General features: G+C 37.4%; 2 pseudogenes; one reads left to right on the top strand and one right to left on the bottom strand.

Annotated features, from left to right (window-relative positions):
• Positions 1–17,940, bottom strand: part of LOC115669385 (uncharacterized) — a 35,828-nt pseudogene that overhangs the window by 5,490 nt on the left and 12,398 nt on the right.
• Positions 14,474–17,783, top strand: LOC130138392 (amino-acid permease BAT1 homolog; annotated as a pseudogene).

Here is a 17,940-nt window from a genome sequence, read left to right as displayed (position 1 = left end):
ATCAAGTAGTACGGATTCAGGTTGTGACAAGATCCGATCAGCAAGAACTTTGAACTTCATAATCAATTCGAATAAATCTGACGAGTTACTGACTGGCAGCGTTCGAACTCTATCGATACCATTCTACACAACTACTAGGCTTGAAACATAGATGACTACAGCTAAAGAAATTGAAAGTTCAGTGCTAAAAATTAAAGATAAAAAGATAGCATTTTGATTGTGTGTTCGGGGGTTTTGTCGGGTATGGGATGATATTTATACTGTAAGCACGATAACCATCCTTTAGTGCCATATGTCGGATCACATCAGATAACTGCCGTTGATCTTATTTTCGCCGTTTGTCCTTACGACACCTGTCAAATAACTGTCATCGATCTCATTTTTATCCTTCATCTTTATGACATATGTCAATTTATCTTAGGTAACTGTTGTTTGACCTCGTCTTTGCTTTGACACCTGTCCTTCTATGTATGATAACCGTCATCGATCTTGTCTTTGTTTTAACACCTGTCCCTCTTTGCAAGGTAACCGTGATCGATCTCGTCTTTGTCTCGACATCTGTCCCTCTTTGTCAGGTAAGTGCCATTGATCGTGCATAAAATCACGTGTTCCTTTTCTTATCGATAGCTTCGGTGGCCTGGTCTTCACGTAGTGACAATTTCATCGATAATCTACGGTACAAATTCTCGTGTGGCAACTGTTCTTTCTTCGACTCCAGTCTTTTCAATTTTCAATTACTCAAACTTCCCGCCGGCATATTTTAATGATTGCTAGCTGTTTGCTGCCGTAATCTCAACAACTAAACTTATGTCTTACGTCATTTCTCATCGATGATCCTATGCATTTATCTCTGTTGTCCCGTGTTGATACCTAAATTTTGGCAATCTAGTTAATCATTTATTGCATAGAAAATTAGGGATCAACCTCGGCCCCTAAATAAAAATATTAGTTAAATTGCATCTACATTAGTAGTTAAATAGTTGGACCGGTGGTGGATGATTGTCAGCTTAATTGGACTAAGCCCGCCATAGCCGAAATTCGGTCAACATGGGGAGAGCAACAAAATTGACCAGCATTGAATGAAGAGGAAAGAAATGCATGATCCTTTGGCCATATTCGCGCAATATTGGAACATAAAGAAAGGGAAGAAGTAAAAGTGAATCTCATTTTATTGAAAGGGAATAAGAATATATTTTTTTTCCTTGTTCAAAGAAGTAAAGAAGAGTGAGGACAAGCTTCAGAGGAGGCCACACAATTCAATATACGGCCACGAGGAAGCGAGAGAGAACCACAAAAGAGAGGAGATTTACGCATGATCTCTCAAAATTTTCTCTGGCATCCACTGAGCTACGTCTGCAAGTGACACCACTTTGATGCCAACTCTGATGCCCCTTGAATCCATTGGCGTTTCGCTGCTCTTGGACCATCATCAGCATGGAGCTTCACCGGCGTTCACACTTTGGAGTATATCAACCCACTTCACTAGTGGTTGAAATTAGATCAAAGGACGCGAGAAGTCTTAGTTCTCCGATTCACGATCATCCGTGGAGCCAATGAGTCTCAGCCAAAGGAAGACCACATGAAAAGTGGACAACGTCCGGCTTGAAGCGGTGCAAATTTAGCCGTTAGTGGGAGATAGTGGAAGATTCGAGACAGAGGCCACGTTTTGTCAACTGGGAAGAAGTCAAAAGAGAGTAGAGGTTTTCATGCGAGAACCCGCACGTGAGAGAGAAAGACAAAGGAGTGTGCCCCTCCCTTCTGCGATTGTGGCTGTTACGCCTCCAACATCTACGACGGAATGCACGCCATAATCGAGTCCGACGATAGCTAGCCACGGTGAAAATTCTCTCAGATTTGCTGACCATTGTCCGACGCCGGCCCACTGGTTCATACCGAGCTTCAATACTTCACCAAGCAACACCGGAGCCTCACCGCGACGCCGACGAGCTGCACGTGATCCACCGCGAGCTCGATGCCGAGACGAGTCGCTCGTGATCCATCGCCAGTCCACCACCGTCGGTCATCTGTGATCCAATCGAATTTGAAAGTTATCCACAAATTACGTAAGAATATTATCCCATGTCGTTTTAAATATGTAAATGCCTAATGTGGATAATATGTTATCTTTTGAGGATTTTTCGATATATTCAGGTAAATGCATGCATATCCGCAGGATATTAAAAATTACCTTAAGTTAGGAAATTAACAACATGCTAAGACGGTAATCCGATCTCAATCACGAGATACAATACCCGGTAGCACGGAAAATCTTCCATTCTATCCATAACCACTTGGATACAATTGTCAATTTATCCCGTTTCCAAATTTAAACGAAAACCTTCCATCAATATCCATAATCACTTAGATATGATCGCTCGTTTATTTCGTTTCCGAATTTGAACATATAAAGTAGATCTTGCTGATTGCGAGGATTGATCGATGGTGGTGTTTATCTCTTATTTGATCTTGTTTCTTTAAAAGAAAATCCAAAAAGATTAGGTACAATTTGAATTGATTTCTTAGAAGATAATGTTGTTTGTTTAGAATATATCTAGATAACTTTCTTTCAATAGGATAGAATAATTTAAATTTGCATGTTTGAATTTATTTTAGAAAGATGGGATAATCTTCCAATTTAAATAAATAAATAAATACCAAAAACATTGTTTTAGAATAGATTAGGTTTCTTTCCTTAGTCTAAATTGCATGTTTAAATAATGGTATTTTTAATTACGAATTTTAATTAAAAGATACAAAAATATATCATGCGCTTGTCATGTAGAATTAGTTTCATAAATTGCATGTCATATAACTTGCATATTAGGTTTATTAAAAGTTGCATGTCATGTTAGGTTTAATTAATTAAAAGTTGCGTGTCATGTTAGAATAAACATATTTTGTACGTCATTGCATTTAGAGTAATTGAGTGGAATTGCGTGTTAATTAGAAATCATATTAGGATTGATGATGTGATTTTCTAGCTAACTTTGCAGATGCTTATGTTGATTTGAGGTAAGTATTCCTTTCTTTCCTTGCAATTTATTTATCGTTTATGCGCACCCGCATGATCACCTCACATGTTAGGAGATAATAAAATCAATTCAAGCTGCCTGCATAAATATTTTTTCATGAAAAGAAAAGGTACCGAAAGGACGTTAGAGTAATCTAGCGTAACCAAGTCCCCGAATCCATAATCTTTGGTTCGTAGAAGTAAAGTAATTCTCCCGATACTTTACTTTAGTTTCTAATTAACTTACCGTAAATTGATTAGTGGTGACTCCATGCTAAGAACTTGAATCATAAGTTGCGAATTGGTAAGAGCTTGGAAGAGCCCGAGTAAGTCTAGACTTAATAATCCATTAGTCGAACCCCAAGCTAATGTACCCCGCGGAGGTGATGTCATGACATCCCGCATATCCCCAAATTTTATTTTTATTGTCAACAACCTAATTACTTATTTGTGTCAAAAATAATAAAGCAAAGCGTGATTAATCATCTGGGATCGACAATTATTATGAAATTATCCTTCTTTTTTATTTGGGGAGATCAAGTTGCATCAACGGATGTGGTTAATATAGTTAAAATCATGTTTTTAATCCAAGTTAATTCACGACTTTACACGAGATCTTTCAAAGTGAAGGTCAGCCGTAATTATGTACGATAGATATGGTCTATTTTTTTCACATTAAGCTCAAAACCAAAGTACCACGAGAGCTAATGATGAAGATGATTATATTTCTGTCCTCTAGAAAGTCAATAAATAAATAACTAGTAGACAAATGAAAAGTGCGAGAAAATTCACGACAAAAAAAGTAGGGTTAATTGGTTCCCGGTCCAGTCTGGTTCCGAGATGGAACCGAAAACCGGATCGGGAGAACCAGTTCCCAAAATTGAGAATCGGGATCGGACCGGGAACCGAACCGGACCAGTGGTCCGGTCTAATGGAACCGGTCGCTTAAGGGTTAGTTTTTTTTTTGGGTCAAACACTTAGGGTTTAGTTTACATTTTACTAATTTTTGTCAATGAATTTATGTTAATGAAGTTCACTTAAGGTTTAGTTCACATTTTATGAAGTTTACTTAGGGTTTTGTTCATATTTTACTAATTTTTTAGGAAAAAAATTAATATATATATATATACACATACATAGTTGGTCCGGTTCAGTTTTCCCTTGGAACCGAGAATCGGATCGCCCGGACACCGGTTCCACTTTTTGGAATCGGGAACTGGATCGACACTGCCGGGAACCGAATCAAACTGGCCGGTCCGGTCCGATTCGGGCGGTTCCCGATCCGGTCCGGGTGGTTCCTGGGCTGGATGGTCCGTTTTGCATACTCCTAAAAAAACCAGTAAAATATCCAGTTTCTCATTTTCGATCGCCAAAACTCGGATGCCAACTCAAAATCATAGTCCTCGCACCCAAGTTTCAGTCATTTCCCATGAGGACGACCCTTTCTTTGTTGGTTATTTGTTTTTAAAACAAATAAAATAGTGTTTTTTCCTTTGTCCTACATAGGAAAGTTTTGAGAAGGTGGGTCACTTTATATGTGTGAGTGTCTTCTTTCTTATTAAAGTGAAGACAATGGGGTGTGAATTAGACTTCTCAATACCCACGTGTGGGTGCGTGATTTTGGTGCACTTAGCGCGCTCGCAGATGATAATTAGCACTAATCCTCATTTATTATTTTTAATTATTAAATTTCGAATTTATTATTATAAAATAACGATTTTATTCTATTGAAACAATGTGACTGTTCACAATAGAGTTACGGTTATTTTTTTATTAATTAATTTCGAAATTTATTATTTAGCTTAACGGTTATTAGGTATTCTTACAATCTTTGGAAGAATTATGTCCCTTCAGACATAACTACTTCACCTTTGGAAGGTTATGTCTTTTCGGACATAACTCCTTCAACGTTGAAAGGTTGTATTTATTCAAAGATTATTTTTCAGAATTTATAAAATTCTGATTAATAAAAATGATTAAAAAATAATAATAATTAAAAAAATATTATTCTTTTATTTTATTATTATTTTATTCCGAATTTTCATATATCCCTTTTCAACGTGAGTTTTGATTTCGTACCGATTCACTATACATCTTTTTGATGAAGGGACGTCTTTGTTCGAAAGGGTGTGATTAGTGAGTTAGTTTTTACATAGTTGAATATTAAGTCTCTTCATTCGAATTTTTAGACACTTTTTCATTCCGAAAAACTGCAGTCATTCTTTCTAATTATTTTCCTAGAGAGACCCTGGAGATATACCGAAATTGCTATTCGGTATTCTCAATGGAGACTTTGTTGTATCCTGAAGGAAATTTGCCGGTGACCATTAGCAATTTCGTGGGGCAAATAATTCATTAAAGAAAGTGATATCACGCCTCAAAGTCTGACTTCGTTGTTCATCCCGTTTGAAGTTAAAGTTTCTTTTCTTCTACAATTCAAAGGAGCATATTTTTTACCAACAATTTTAAGGAATTATTCATTCAACAATGGAGTCAGAGACAATCAAGGTCATGAACGAAGACATGGTGAAACTAGACCGGTTCAATGGGAACAACTTTGCTCGTTGGAGGGACAAGATGATGCTCCTACTCACTCCATTGAAGATATACTATATTATGGATCCTAACCTGAAGCCTATAGAGGATCCGAAACCTACTACTGAAGGAGGCCAGCCGAGTGCAGAAGCCACGGAATGTGTTAACAAGGAAAAGAAGAAATGTGAGGAGGATAAATTGCTTATGTCGTGGACATATTCTGAAAACACTGTCCGATCGACTTTACGACTTATTCACTGAAATAAAGTCGGCTAGAGAAATTTGGAACGTGCTTGAATTCAAGTACAAAGCATAGGAGTAGGGTACCAATAAGTGTTTGATCGCTAAGTACTTTGATTTTAAGTTTTTTGATACTAAACCTTTGTTGGAGCAAGTCCATGAACTGCAAGTACTGGTCAACAAAATTTGTGCCCTGAAAATCAAAATTCCAAAAGCTTTTCAAGTTGGAGCAATTATTGCAAAATTGCCTCCAAGTTGGAAAGACTATGGAAAAAGGCTTATGCATAAGTCAGAGGACATATCCTTGGAGCAAATTCAGAAACATCTTCGAATTGAGGAAGAGTCACGTGTGCGTGACAATTCTGTTTTGTTTGATACCAAGGTGAATGCTGTGGAGGGTAATGGATTTCAATCCAAAAACCGCCTGAATTGCAAGGAAAAAAAGGGGCCGAAATTTAAAAAAACACATAAGAAGAAGAAGGGTTCTTGTTTTGTCTGTGGTAAACAGTGACACTATGCTAAGGAGTGCAAGCACCATAAGATGATCATGTTCAAGGACAAGAACATTCCGACAGTGAAGGCATATGCGAATTTGGTTGAAGAGAACTTTGTGGCCATGATTTCAATCAAGTTTTCAAATTTGAGAATTTCTTAAATCAATGATAAGGTGGCCATGGTTTTTGAAATCAATTCTGCTTCTGTCCAATCCAGTTGGTGGTTAGACTCCGGGGCTAAGGTCCATGTGTGCAAGGACAAATATATGTTTAAGCAATTTGAAGAGACTGTCGACACAAATGTTCGAGAGGTCCTAATGGCGAACAAGGCTCTTGCAAAGGTTGCTGGCAAAGGCACGGTGGAACTTGACCTTACTTCTGGAAAGAAGATTACCCTTCTTAATGTGTTATATGTACCCGAAATTAGGAATAACCTAGTTTCAATTGATTTACTTTGTAAGATGGGGTTTCAGATTTTGTTTGAATCCGACAAGGGTATCCTGTCAAAGAACGAGATGTTTGTGGTTGAGGATTATGCCAATGATGGCTTGTATCAACTAAGTATCAATAATACTATCGTATCTTCTGCTTATACTGTTGAGTCTGCTTCTTTATGGCATAGTAGATTAGCACATATAAATTTTCGCTATTTAAAGAATATGAAAAAATTAGACTTGATTAATTTCAATGGCGAATTAGACAAATGTGAAATATGTGCTAAGTTTAAACTCATAAAGAAATCATTTTCTGGTGTTAATAGAAATTCGAATTTGTTGGATTTGGTGCATAGTGATATATGCGAATTCAATGGCATGTTAACTCGTGGTGGTAAAGGGTATTTCATTACCTTTGTGAATGATTGCAGTAGGTATCTATATATTTATCTCATGAGGTCGAAGGATGAAGCTTTTACCATGTTTAAGAAATATAAGGTTGAAGTAGAAAATCAATTAGAAAGGAAAATTAAAGTTCTACGTTCAGACAGAGGTGGATAATATTTCTTAAATGAATTTCCTTCATTTTGTGAAGAACATGGTATTATTCATCAAGTTTCCGCACCATACACTCCACAACAAAATGGTATGGTTGAAAGGAAAAATCGATCCCTTGAAGAAATGGTTAATTGTATGTTTTTGAATTCAAAGCTACCAATTAATCTTTGGGTAGAAGCATTGCATACTGCATATTATATTCATAATAGAATACCATCTAAGAGAAATAACATGAGCCCTTATGAATTATGGAAAGGTAGACAACAGAATATATTGTACCTTAAAGTGTGGGGGTGCTTGGCATATTACCGAGTATCAAACCCCAAGAGGACGAAACTTGGTCCTAGAGCTATCAAATGTGTTTTCATTGGATATGCCAAAAACAGTAAAGCTTATAGACTTCTTGATTTAAAGTCCAATGTATTGTGGAATCAAGAGATGTTGAATTCTTTGAGAATAAATGTTTTGCGGGTTCTGAAATTATTGAAAATAATTCAAAACCTATAGAAACTCAAGTAAATTCTCATGAGAAAGAAACAAATGATTCTAGAGACATGACTGAATTGAGGAGAAGCACTAGAGCATGAAAATCGAAGGATTTTGGTTTAGATTTTATTACTCATGTTTTCCTTGTTGAAGGAGACGGAGATAATAACGTGGTAAATAAATACCCTTTAGTATTAAATTTAGAAGACGATCCTAAATGTTTTAGTGATGCTATGTCTTCTAGAGATGCTTATTTTTGGAAAGAAGCTATAAATGCCGAAATGGACTCAATTATGTCCAATAATACCTGGGTATTAGTAGACTTACCAAAAGGATCTAAACCTATTGGGAACAAATGGGTTTTCAGGAGAAATTGTCATTCCAATGGCTCTATCCAAGCTTTCAAGGCTAGACTAGTAGCCAAGGGGTATAGACAAAAGGAAGGAATATATTATTTTGCTACGTTTGCTCCTACAGCACATATAACTTCTATTTGAATTCTTTTTGCTCTAGCTTCCATTTATGTTCTTTGTGTTCATCAAATGGATGTCAAGACTGCTTTCTTGAATGGAGATTTAAATGAGGAAATTTACATGGAACAACCAGACGGTTTTGTTCTACCTGAAAATGAAAGGAAAGTATATAAATTAATTAAATCTCTTTATGGGCTTAAGCAAGCACCTAAGCAGTGGCATGAGAAATTTGATTCAGTCATATTGTCTAGTGGTTTCAAACACAATAGTGCTGATAAGTGTATATACTCGAAATTCACTAAAGACTATGGTGTTTTAGTGTGTTTATATGTTGATGATATGCTTATTTTTGGAACAAATATGACTAGAATCATTGAGACTAAGAATTATCTAACTTCCATGTTTAAAATGAAAGATTTGGCTGAAGTATATACTATCTTAGGTATTAAAGTTAAAAAGGCATAGTTGGGGTTATTCTTTGAGCCAATGTGATTACATTAACAAAATATTAAATAAATCTAGTCATCTTGATTTCAAAGAAATGAGTACTTCCTTTGATAGCAGTATTAAATTGAATTATAATACTGGTAGAGCGGTAGCACAACTTGAATATGCGAGTGCTATAGGGTCTTTAATGTATGCGATGCATTGTACTAGACCTGATATTGCTTATTCGGTGTGTAAGTTGAGTAGATATACTAGTAATCCAAATATAGAACATTGGAAGGCTATTGCCAGAATTTTTGGTTATCTCAAGAGAACTAAAAATTTGGGATTGTTCTATAATAATTATCCGGCTGTACTAAACGGATACGCCGATGCTAGTTAGATTTCAAGTGTAGGTGATCAACATTCCACTTCTGGATGGATTTTCACTTTAGGTGGGTGTGCTGTATTTTGGGCGAGCAAAAAACAGACATGCATAACTCACTCGACAATGGAATCCGAATATGTTGCTTTAGCAGCAACTGGAAAAGAGGCTGAATGGATTAGGAATTTGTTGTTGGATATCCAATTATGGCCTAGTCATATGCTTCCTATTTCTGTTCATTGTGATAGTCAGATTACTTTGGCAAGAGCTTATAGTAACACTGATAATGATAAGTCTAGACATATTAGTCTAAGACACGAGTACGTGAGACAATTGATTCAGGATAGTACCATAACAATTGTCTACGTGAGGTCAAGTAATAATTTAGCTGATCCTTTTACAAAGGCTTTACCAAAAGAGATAGTAACTACGACCTCGAAAGAAATGGGGCTGAAACCCTTTAATCAAAATTACCAGTAATGCTAACCCGATCTTATACTAGAACATCACTAGTTATAAGGTTTAATGGGTAAAATCAAGTTACTGAAGTGATTGTTTGATACTGACATGAGCCCGGACATAAGAAGTCAGTATCGTCTGTTATGTTTGTAGGTTGAATTAAATTCTTAATGAAGTATGGTTCAAATGTGTTATTAGTAACAGAAGCACATGAAAGATACTTCACCTATATGAGCTTAGAAGTGGTGCCGCTTCTTACGAAAGTTGGGGTTGATTTTTAAAGAGCTCATGAAACAGGTACAAGCACAGGGCCATAATAGTGCTGAGTAATATGGAACTTCTCGCTGAAACAAGAGGTTAGTATATGTGTGATTTGTTCGATTCTATTACATAGAATACAAGTTTAAAGTATAGCTACTTGTCACTTTTATAGAGTTTTGATGTGCTTGCACTAAATGAAGGTTTAACTCGAAAGAGACCTTTATGTATGTATATTAATCTCATGGAAATTATGGCTGTATTCTTTTTATAATCTTAGTTGGTATTTTGTTTTACAAACAAAGTGGGGGATTGTTTGTTGTTTGTTTGTAAAACAAACAAAATAGTGTTTTTTCCTTTGTCCCACATAGGAAAGTTTTGAGAAGGTGGGCCACTTTATATGTGTGAGTGTCTTATTCCTTGTTAAAGTGAACACAATGGGGTGTGGACTAGACTTCTCAATACCCGCGTGCGGGTGCGCCAAAATCGCGCACCCGCACGCTCGCTGATGATAATTAACACTAATCCTCGTTTACTATTTTTTAATTATTAAATTTCGAATTTATTATTATAAAATAACGATTTTATCCTACTGAAATAGTGTGACTATTCGCAATAGAGTTACAGTTATTTTTTTATTAATTAATTTCGAAATTTATTATTTAGCCTAACGGTTATTAGGCACTCTTACAACCTTTGGAAGAATTGTGTTCCTTCGGACATAACTACTTCACCTTTGGAAGGTTATGTCTTTTCGGACATAACTCCTTCAACGTTGAAAGGTTGTATTTGTTTAAAGATTATTTTTCAGAATTTATAAAATTCTGATTAATAAAAATGATTAAAAAATAATAATAATTAAAAAATATTATTCTTTTATTTTATTATTATTTTATTCCGAATTTTCATATATCCTTTTTCAACATGAGTTTTGATTTCGTACCAATTCACTATACATCTTTTTTATGAAGGGACGCCTTTGTTTAAAAGGGTGTGATTAGTGAGTCAGTTTTTATATGGTTGAATATTAAGTCTCTTCATTCGGATTTTTAGACACTTTTTCGTTTCGAAAACTGCAACCTTTCTTTCTAATTGTTTTCCTAGAGAGATCCTGGCGATATACCGAAATTGCTATTCGGTATTCTCAATCGAGACTTTGTTGCATCCCGGAGGAAATTTACCAGTGACCATTATCAACTTCTTGGGGCAAATAATTCATTAAAGAAAGTAATATCACGCCTTAAAGTCTGACTTCGTTGTTAATCTCATTTGAAGTTTTCTTCTACAATTCGAAGGAGCATATTTTTTACCAACATTCTTGCCATCTCTTCGTTTGAGCAAGAGGGAGGCGAGCCTGTCGATTCTTGCAATCTTGCTAAATGGGTATGGCTCGAGCGCGTCGGTGGCGACGTTGCCTCAAGAAATGGAGCTGGGGAGGTACTCAGACTCCAAGGAGGGCTTCACTCCCTCAAACCTTCTTCTTGGATTGAGGTGCACGTTTATATGTACAGTGCACAATGTATTAAGAATATCAGACTTGCAAAAGTGATCTGACTGTCCAAGTATTGTTCGAGTAAAATTGAGGTTGCTCTTTTGTTGGGGTTGAAGGTGGATAAAGCAGGAGCGACTGTGCTGTTTGAGGAGCCAAACAAGTTGGGCAACAATGTGGGAGTGGTGGTGAGTCCAGTTCGTCTTGCAAGCCTCGGCGAATTTGGGAGTCCTCAGTTTGTTGCGGACAAAGCTCATACAAGCCGAAAGGCGCAAAGTAGGTGCTTTTGTTTAATTGCTTGCTTCGTTCTAAATGGGGTATGTCTTAAATGTACGGCGTCCGAAGCCTCTTATGTTTTCAGGTGATGGACTATTGTGGTAGATAATTTGGTTCTTGGTAGAATTGCTGAGAAGATTTGTGTAGATATTGTGCTTGGAGCTGTCTCATTAAGAGGAAACATTAAAGTGAAGTATCTTTCTGCAGTAGATTTTTTAAGTTTCCTAAATAATTATTCTATCGTATAGATGGCAACAGTATGAATTTCTTACTCAAAAGGCTGGAAATGTCAGCTTCATATCTAAATCAAGATGGATGAACTCGTTTGTGAGTAAATAATTCAAACTCAATGGTCTATATAGTGCATAAGAGATGATCGACATGATGAGCGAGAGAGAGATAATTCTGGGCTGTAGAGATAATGGCGAATGATAGATGCTCCTCTTCAATATTGACTGCCTTATGAGGCGTGGTTGCTCACAGTCACAGTTCAATTTAGCTGCATGTTACCCCAAATATTGACCCGACATGATCCGTTAATTGCGATATTTGACCAGATCTAAAATCCAAATAATTTAAGAGGAAAACTGAACTAAAACTTTGGTTCAGCTGCATTCAGTGTTCTATTATCAGACGTGTTGGTGTAGTTATAGTTATCGCTTAATCATATAATTGCATATGTAAAATGCATTCAACCATGTTTCACATGACTTTCATTCCTCTATCATATTTTAAGATGATGATTTAATTAGTCAAAATTGGCTTGATTCAGGTCTTTAGGCTCTGTCTGTAAACCTATAAGTGATATGTTGATAGTTTTGGCTTTGGCTTGAAGCTTCCATTTGCTCAACACCGTTTTTTTCCAAACAGGAAAGTACGAAAGACGCTGAAGTGATTGGAGTGGTGGAGAGATCGGGCCAGGGAGGCTTGCAAGTTTACAAGTTTGAGTACAAAGAGGACAGCACCAGGGGAGAGATGAAAAGGATCTTTTCGGCTGCGTTTGTGACCTCAAAGAAGGATGATGTTGGAGGAAGTTCTCCATTCTTTTGATGCTGTTCCGGGCACATGAGCATGTCAGTCCATCACGACATGACTATTTCCTCTATGTCGCTCCGAACACGGTCACTGACGCCTGAGGTAATGCACTACTGAATTGATTCGGTTGAATAGGTGTTGATCTAACGGAAGGAGAAAACTCTGGATGGTTTGTGCTTGGACTGTGGCAGAGAGATTGAACTCGTGACCTCTTTGATCCAAAAAACTATTGCAGAATTTGTAATATGTTAGCTTAAAAACATGCAGACAATCACATTCTTCTGTGTCATTCCTTGCGCATCTACGCGCTGTGCAACATAAGGTACTTACTACAATCATCCGGCACCTTTTCCGTCCATTTTAAAATGCTACTTGACCGCGAAACTTCGTCGTTTCAATCTCAGCATCAGTGAGAGCATTTCAAGATTCTTTTTTGGGCATTTTTGTCTTGTGGAGAGGAGTAAACAACATATCTTTTGAGCACCTTATCTTGCAAGTTAAACTTGTGTTTGAGGTGGCAAAGCTCACCTGTTCAATGACTCTGGCAATGCATTCAAGGAAGCCAATGGTATCATTCTTTACATTCTTAGGCGAAGTAAAAGGTGAGCTGCTTTTTGTAAACAGCCTCTGTGCGGCGTTATATCATTCTTGCGTTTCCACATACTTATAAGAATTTCTTACGTGAGATTTCTCAGATTCTTTATTGTGTGAACGTCATTAATTTGTTAGAGAAGAGAGGTACTTCTCATATTTGTTTCGAAACTTTTCAAATGAAAAAGGTAAGTTATAACATATTATGAGAAGCGAATTCTATTGTTTATTAACCATTTGTATAAAAAATGTAAGTGTTCTCCTATCGATGATTAGTAATCACTAATTAGGCAATGCTTTTACCACACCTAGTATGGCGTTCTCGCTGTGCTCATTCTCAATTATCTGCCTGGCAACGCTCATTTAGTTTCATCTTCCCAAGTTCGCTCATTCTCGGGGGCTCCTAACAATATTTGAGTTTCGGGTTCAAGGGAAACTGTAATTCCTGGAAAAGAAGCCGATGCACTCGGACCCGGATAAATGCTGATTCAAGCATGAATTATGGAGGCATCTTGGGTACTTTTTTTTTCCCCTAAAGAATTAAAACGAACCAAGGCAATGTCCCTTTGTGAATCTTCTAAGGGGGTGCTTTGAGATTTATCTTCTATGCAAAAGCGACTTCCCGTCGTAGTTTTGTCCAATTTGCATGGAGACATAAGAGTTTTCCTCTAAACCACCGAAAGGGAAAGGGAGAAACAAGAATTTCCTCTTTTTATTTTCATTTTTGTAAAGAATAATTCCACCTAAAACAACTGGCTTCGTGCATCCAGAACTTTTTATCTGAGTTCATTAGCTTTCGCTTCATTGTGTTTTGTTCTGCATGTTTAGATGTGAAGTGTGAACGTAGAAAATAGAATGTAGCTGAATTCGACTTAATTTGACGGTCAAGAACAACTCGGCTTCGTGCATCCAATCTGAACTATACTATTTCAAACCAGAAAGGGAAAATAAAAAGAAAAGCATGCAAGCATGCTTATAATAAAGCTCTTCACATTGGCTCTGTTTCCAATCAACTTCCAGCTTTACATACACAGACAGCATGTATGTATAACAATCTTCAATTGTAAAAGCTTGGATATTTCTTTTCGGTTGAATAATGTGAGCTTGAATTAGTTTGACTTCTTACTCTCAGTCTTAGATTTGATGCAACCAACTGGCCGCAAGTCAAACATTGGAAAAAGATTAAATATATTATAACACCACCCTTTTCTTTAATTTCGATTTTGGAATTGTACGTGTCGGTAAATACATCACCAGAACATGATGGTCCATGTCTATATATTCTGGAGAATCTGCATGAGTCAATGCTTCTCTCTCTCTCTCTCTCTCTCTCTCTCTCTCTCTCTCTCTCTCTCTCTCTGCTCTTGGTCTCTCTGCAAATTTGGTTTATGACAATTTGAAGATCATCTTGAACACAAGAACAAGGTGATAAATCTTTTGATCCAACATGGGGCTTAAAAAATGAAGCAGCAGAGGGCAAGAACCAATTCGTAGAAATGGACACTGTAGAGAAGCGGTTGAATGAACTGGGCTACAAGCAAGAGCTCAGAAGAGAGATGGTAACTTCAATTTTTAGCATATTTCCCCTCTCTTTTTCCACGCTTCAATTGTATAAAAAATTGCTTTCTCTCATATATATATATTTTTTTTGGTGGCGGACTCTATTCAAGACTCTTGCAATATCATTTTCGACGATGACACTCTTCACTGGGATCACTCCTCTGTATGGATCAAGCCTTTTGTATGCAGGACCTGCAAGCTTGGTTGGGAATGGGTTGTGGTTTCATTCTTCACTTGGTTTGTTGGGATCGCAATGGCTGAAATCTGCTCTTCTATCCCGGTTTGTTCCGCGTCACTTGTTCTCCTTTTCATTTTTTGTCATATTTGTTTGTCAATCCAGTATTATCTTTGAAGTGCTTGGTGTTAACTTAGGATAGTTTGATTGTGCATTTAGTACCTTTTGACTCTTAAGAACTTGTTTGAAAGTTATGCAGGTGGTGTCATTACTCTTAACAAAAAAGATTGTTTATCTGAACATAATGATTTATCTTGTGTAAAAGAAGGAATCTGTTTTGGGTCTAAAATGGACTCCTCTAGTCATAACATCTTACATGAATTTTGAAAAACAAACGGAAAGGATACAGGAAGTTATGCTGGTGAAATTGCAAACTGCAAAGCTCTTTCCTTAGCTGAAATGTTTGGCAAATTTGAACCTTATGGAAATTCTTTGTTCTTCTGTTTCAAGAGACGATAGCAGAACTGGCCCAAGAAGACTAACAAGAACACTTTATAGAAGGGAAAGTGGTGCATGTAAAACCATTTTGTCGAAACTTAGTTGCTGGTCCGTTTTCCAACAGAATTTAAAGGAAGTTGGGAACAAAGTCCTCCAAAGTACTAAATGCTTCATTTTCCTTGATATAGGTTTTACTTATGCTATTTGGAGGGTTTCTTTCAAAAAAGAAGTTCATGCTTTTCTGAGATATTTAATGATCTTATCTTTGTGAACTTTTAACAGATGACCGGTTCCCTTTATTTTTGGGTTGCCCATCTCGCTGGCCCCACGTGGGGCCCATTTGCTTCATGCTGTTGCGCTTTGTTTGAAGCCATAGGCCTCGTTGCTGGCATTGGTACTCAGGCAGATTCCGTATTCTGTTTGCTTCTTGTTCTGTTTCATGTTGCATTACTTCTTCGAAGTATCTATCAAAGCTTGGTGAGTGAATTGATCCCATGAGTGGTTTCGGAAGGCATATGCAGGATCACAAACCCTTCAGAGTATCATATTATTGTGCACTGGCACAAACAAAGATGGTGGCTACCTTGCGCCAAAGTGGTTGTTCTTATGCGTGTACATGGGTCTTACTTTCATATGGGCAGTCCTCAACACATTCGCGCTTGAAGTAATTGCCTTCATCGAAATAATCTCTATGTGGTGGCAGGTATATTAAAAAACTCAAGCATTTTCTATGTGTTAGAGTAATTAAATATTAAACTACGCCTTCATCTAATAACTTAAGCTTTTGGGTTGGAATTTCTATCATGGTATCAGAGCAGGAGGTCTTGAGTTCAAATCTTTCCAGGCCCCTATTTGCCTCCTCAATTATATATTTCCATGTCTAGGCTTAGGCCAAAGTCCAGCCTATGCGTGAGGGGGAGTGTTAGAGTAATTAAATATTAAATCACACATTCATCTAACAGCTTAAGCTTTTGGGTTGGACTTTCTATTACTATCAGAAACTTAATGTATCAATAGTCTGTGTGGACCAAAATAAGTGACCTATGAGATTATTTCAATTACTAATCAAAGCTGCATTTCCTTTTCCTTTAGTTGATCCGTGGAATTGTCATAGTTATAATGCTTCTGCTCGTAGCACTGACTACACAGTCTGCGTCTTTTGTGTTTAGCCATTTCGAAATGGCCGAAACAACTGGGATATCGAGCAAACGTTATGTGGTAATTCTAGCTTTTCTTGTCAGTCAGTATGCACTTTACGGGTATGATGCAGCTGCGCATCTAACTGAAGAAACTAAAGGCGCTGACAAGAACGCTCCCATTGCGATTCTTACCAGTATAGGGATCATTTCAGTGTTTGGATGGGCCTATATATTGCCTCTTACTTTTAGCATTCAGATAACAAACTCTTCATATCTACTTATTAAGTGAAAATATTTCTTTGTTAGAAGTAATGAAGTAGCAAGTTGAATGAGGAAAAAATTTGCAGCTTCATAAGACAGAACACGCAATTTTACCTCTCGTGGATTTCTAAGTTACTCCAACTTATGATCCTACCAAGGAGATGGCGGGTGTGTTCGTTCCAGCTCAAATACTCTATGATGCATTCCATGGGAGGTATCACAGTGCTACTGGCGCAATCTTCTTGCTATTCATTACATGGGGTTCATTCTTTTTTGGTGGGCTTTCCATCACTACCATTGCAGCAAGAATGGTCGGTATCTATTCCTCTTTTCCTTTGTTATGCTTCACCATCCGAAAAGTTTCAGGTACTCTGTCTATCGATACATAACCTGTTCACCACGGTTCTCTTCAGGTATATGCGTTGTCAAGAGACATGGGCATCACATTTTCATTGATATGGCAAAAAGTGCATCCGAAGCACAAAGTCCCATCTAAAGCAGTGTGGCTCTGCGCGGCCATCTGCGTTCAACTTGGAATTTCAATATTGAAAGTGAATGTAGTCTTCACTGCCATAACTTCCATATGCACGATAGGATGGGTCGGAGGATACGCAGTCCCGATATTCGTGAGGATGGTCATGGAAGAGAAGAATTTCAAGCCCGGGCCATTTTACTTGGGCAAGGCAAGTAGACCGATCTGTTTGATAGCATTTCTGTGGATGTGTTATACCTGCTCAGTGTTTCTTCTGCCGACTCTGTATCCCATTACTTGGGACACATTCAACTATGCACCGGTTGCTTAGGGTGTGGGTTTAGGTATGATAATGCTTTGGTGGGTGTTTGATGCCCGGAGGTGGTTTAAGGGACCAGTTAGGAACATCGATGCACAGAACGGAAAGGTATGGTCCAATGCTCTTGTATCCGATGCTTCGCTATAGTCAATTGGTTGCCCCTAGAATGATTTGAAAAAAATTCTATCGTGTTCTGCCTCAGGCATATGTCATGAGCATTCGTACCAGTGCAAGACATAAACACTTAGTTAACATTCCAAAAAAGCATGAAAGCTCAAATTTGTTCAAAGCGCAGAACTAGATCTCCTGTCTTCACTTCACTCAGCAGTCCCTGATGCATCTTTGGTCGATCGGTGAGAAAGCTTGA

The sequence above is a fragment of the Syzygium oleosum genome, unplaced genomic scaffold (genome assembly GCF_021117445.2).
Source record: "Syzygium oleosum isolate NSW1041296 unplaced genomic scaffold, Sole_v2.1 Sole_v2.06, whole genome shotgun sequence".
NCBI lineage: Eukaryota > Viridiplantae > Streptophyta > Magnoliopsida > Myrtales > Myrtaceae > Syzygium > Syzygium oleosum.
Note: the sequence above shows the minus strand (reverse complement) of the source record. Positions and strands in the feature narration are given on the sequence as shown.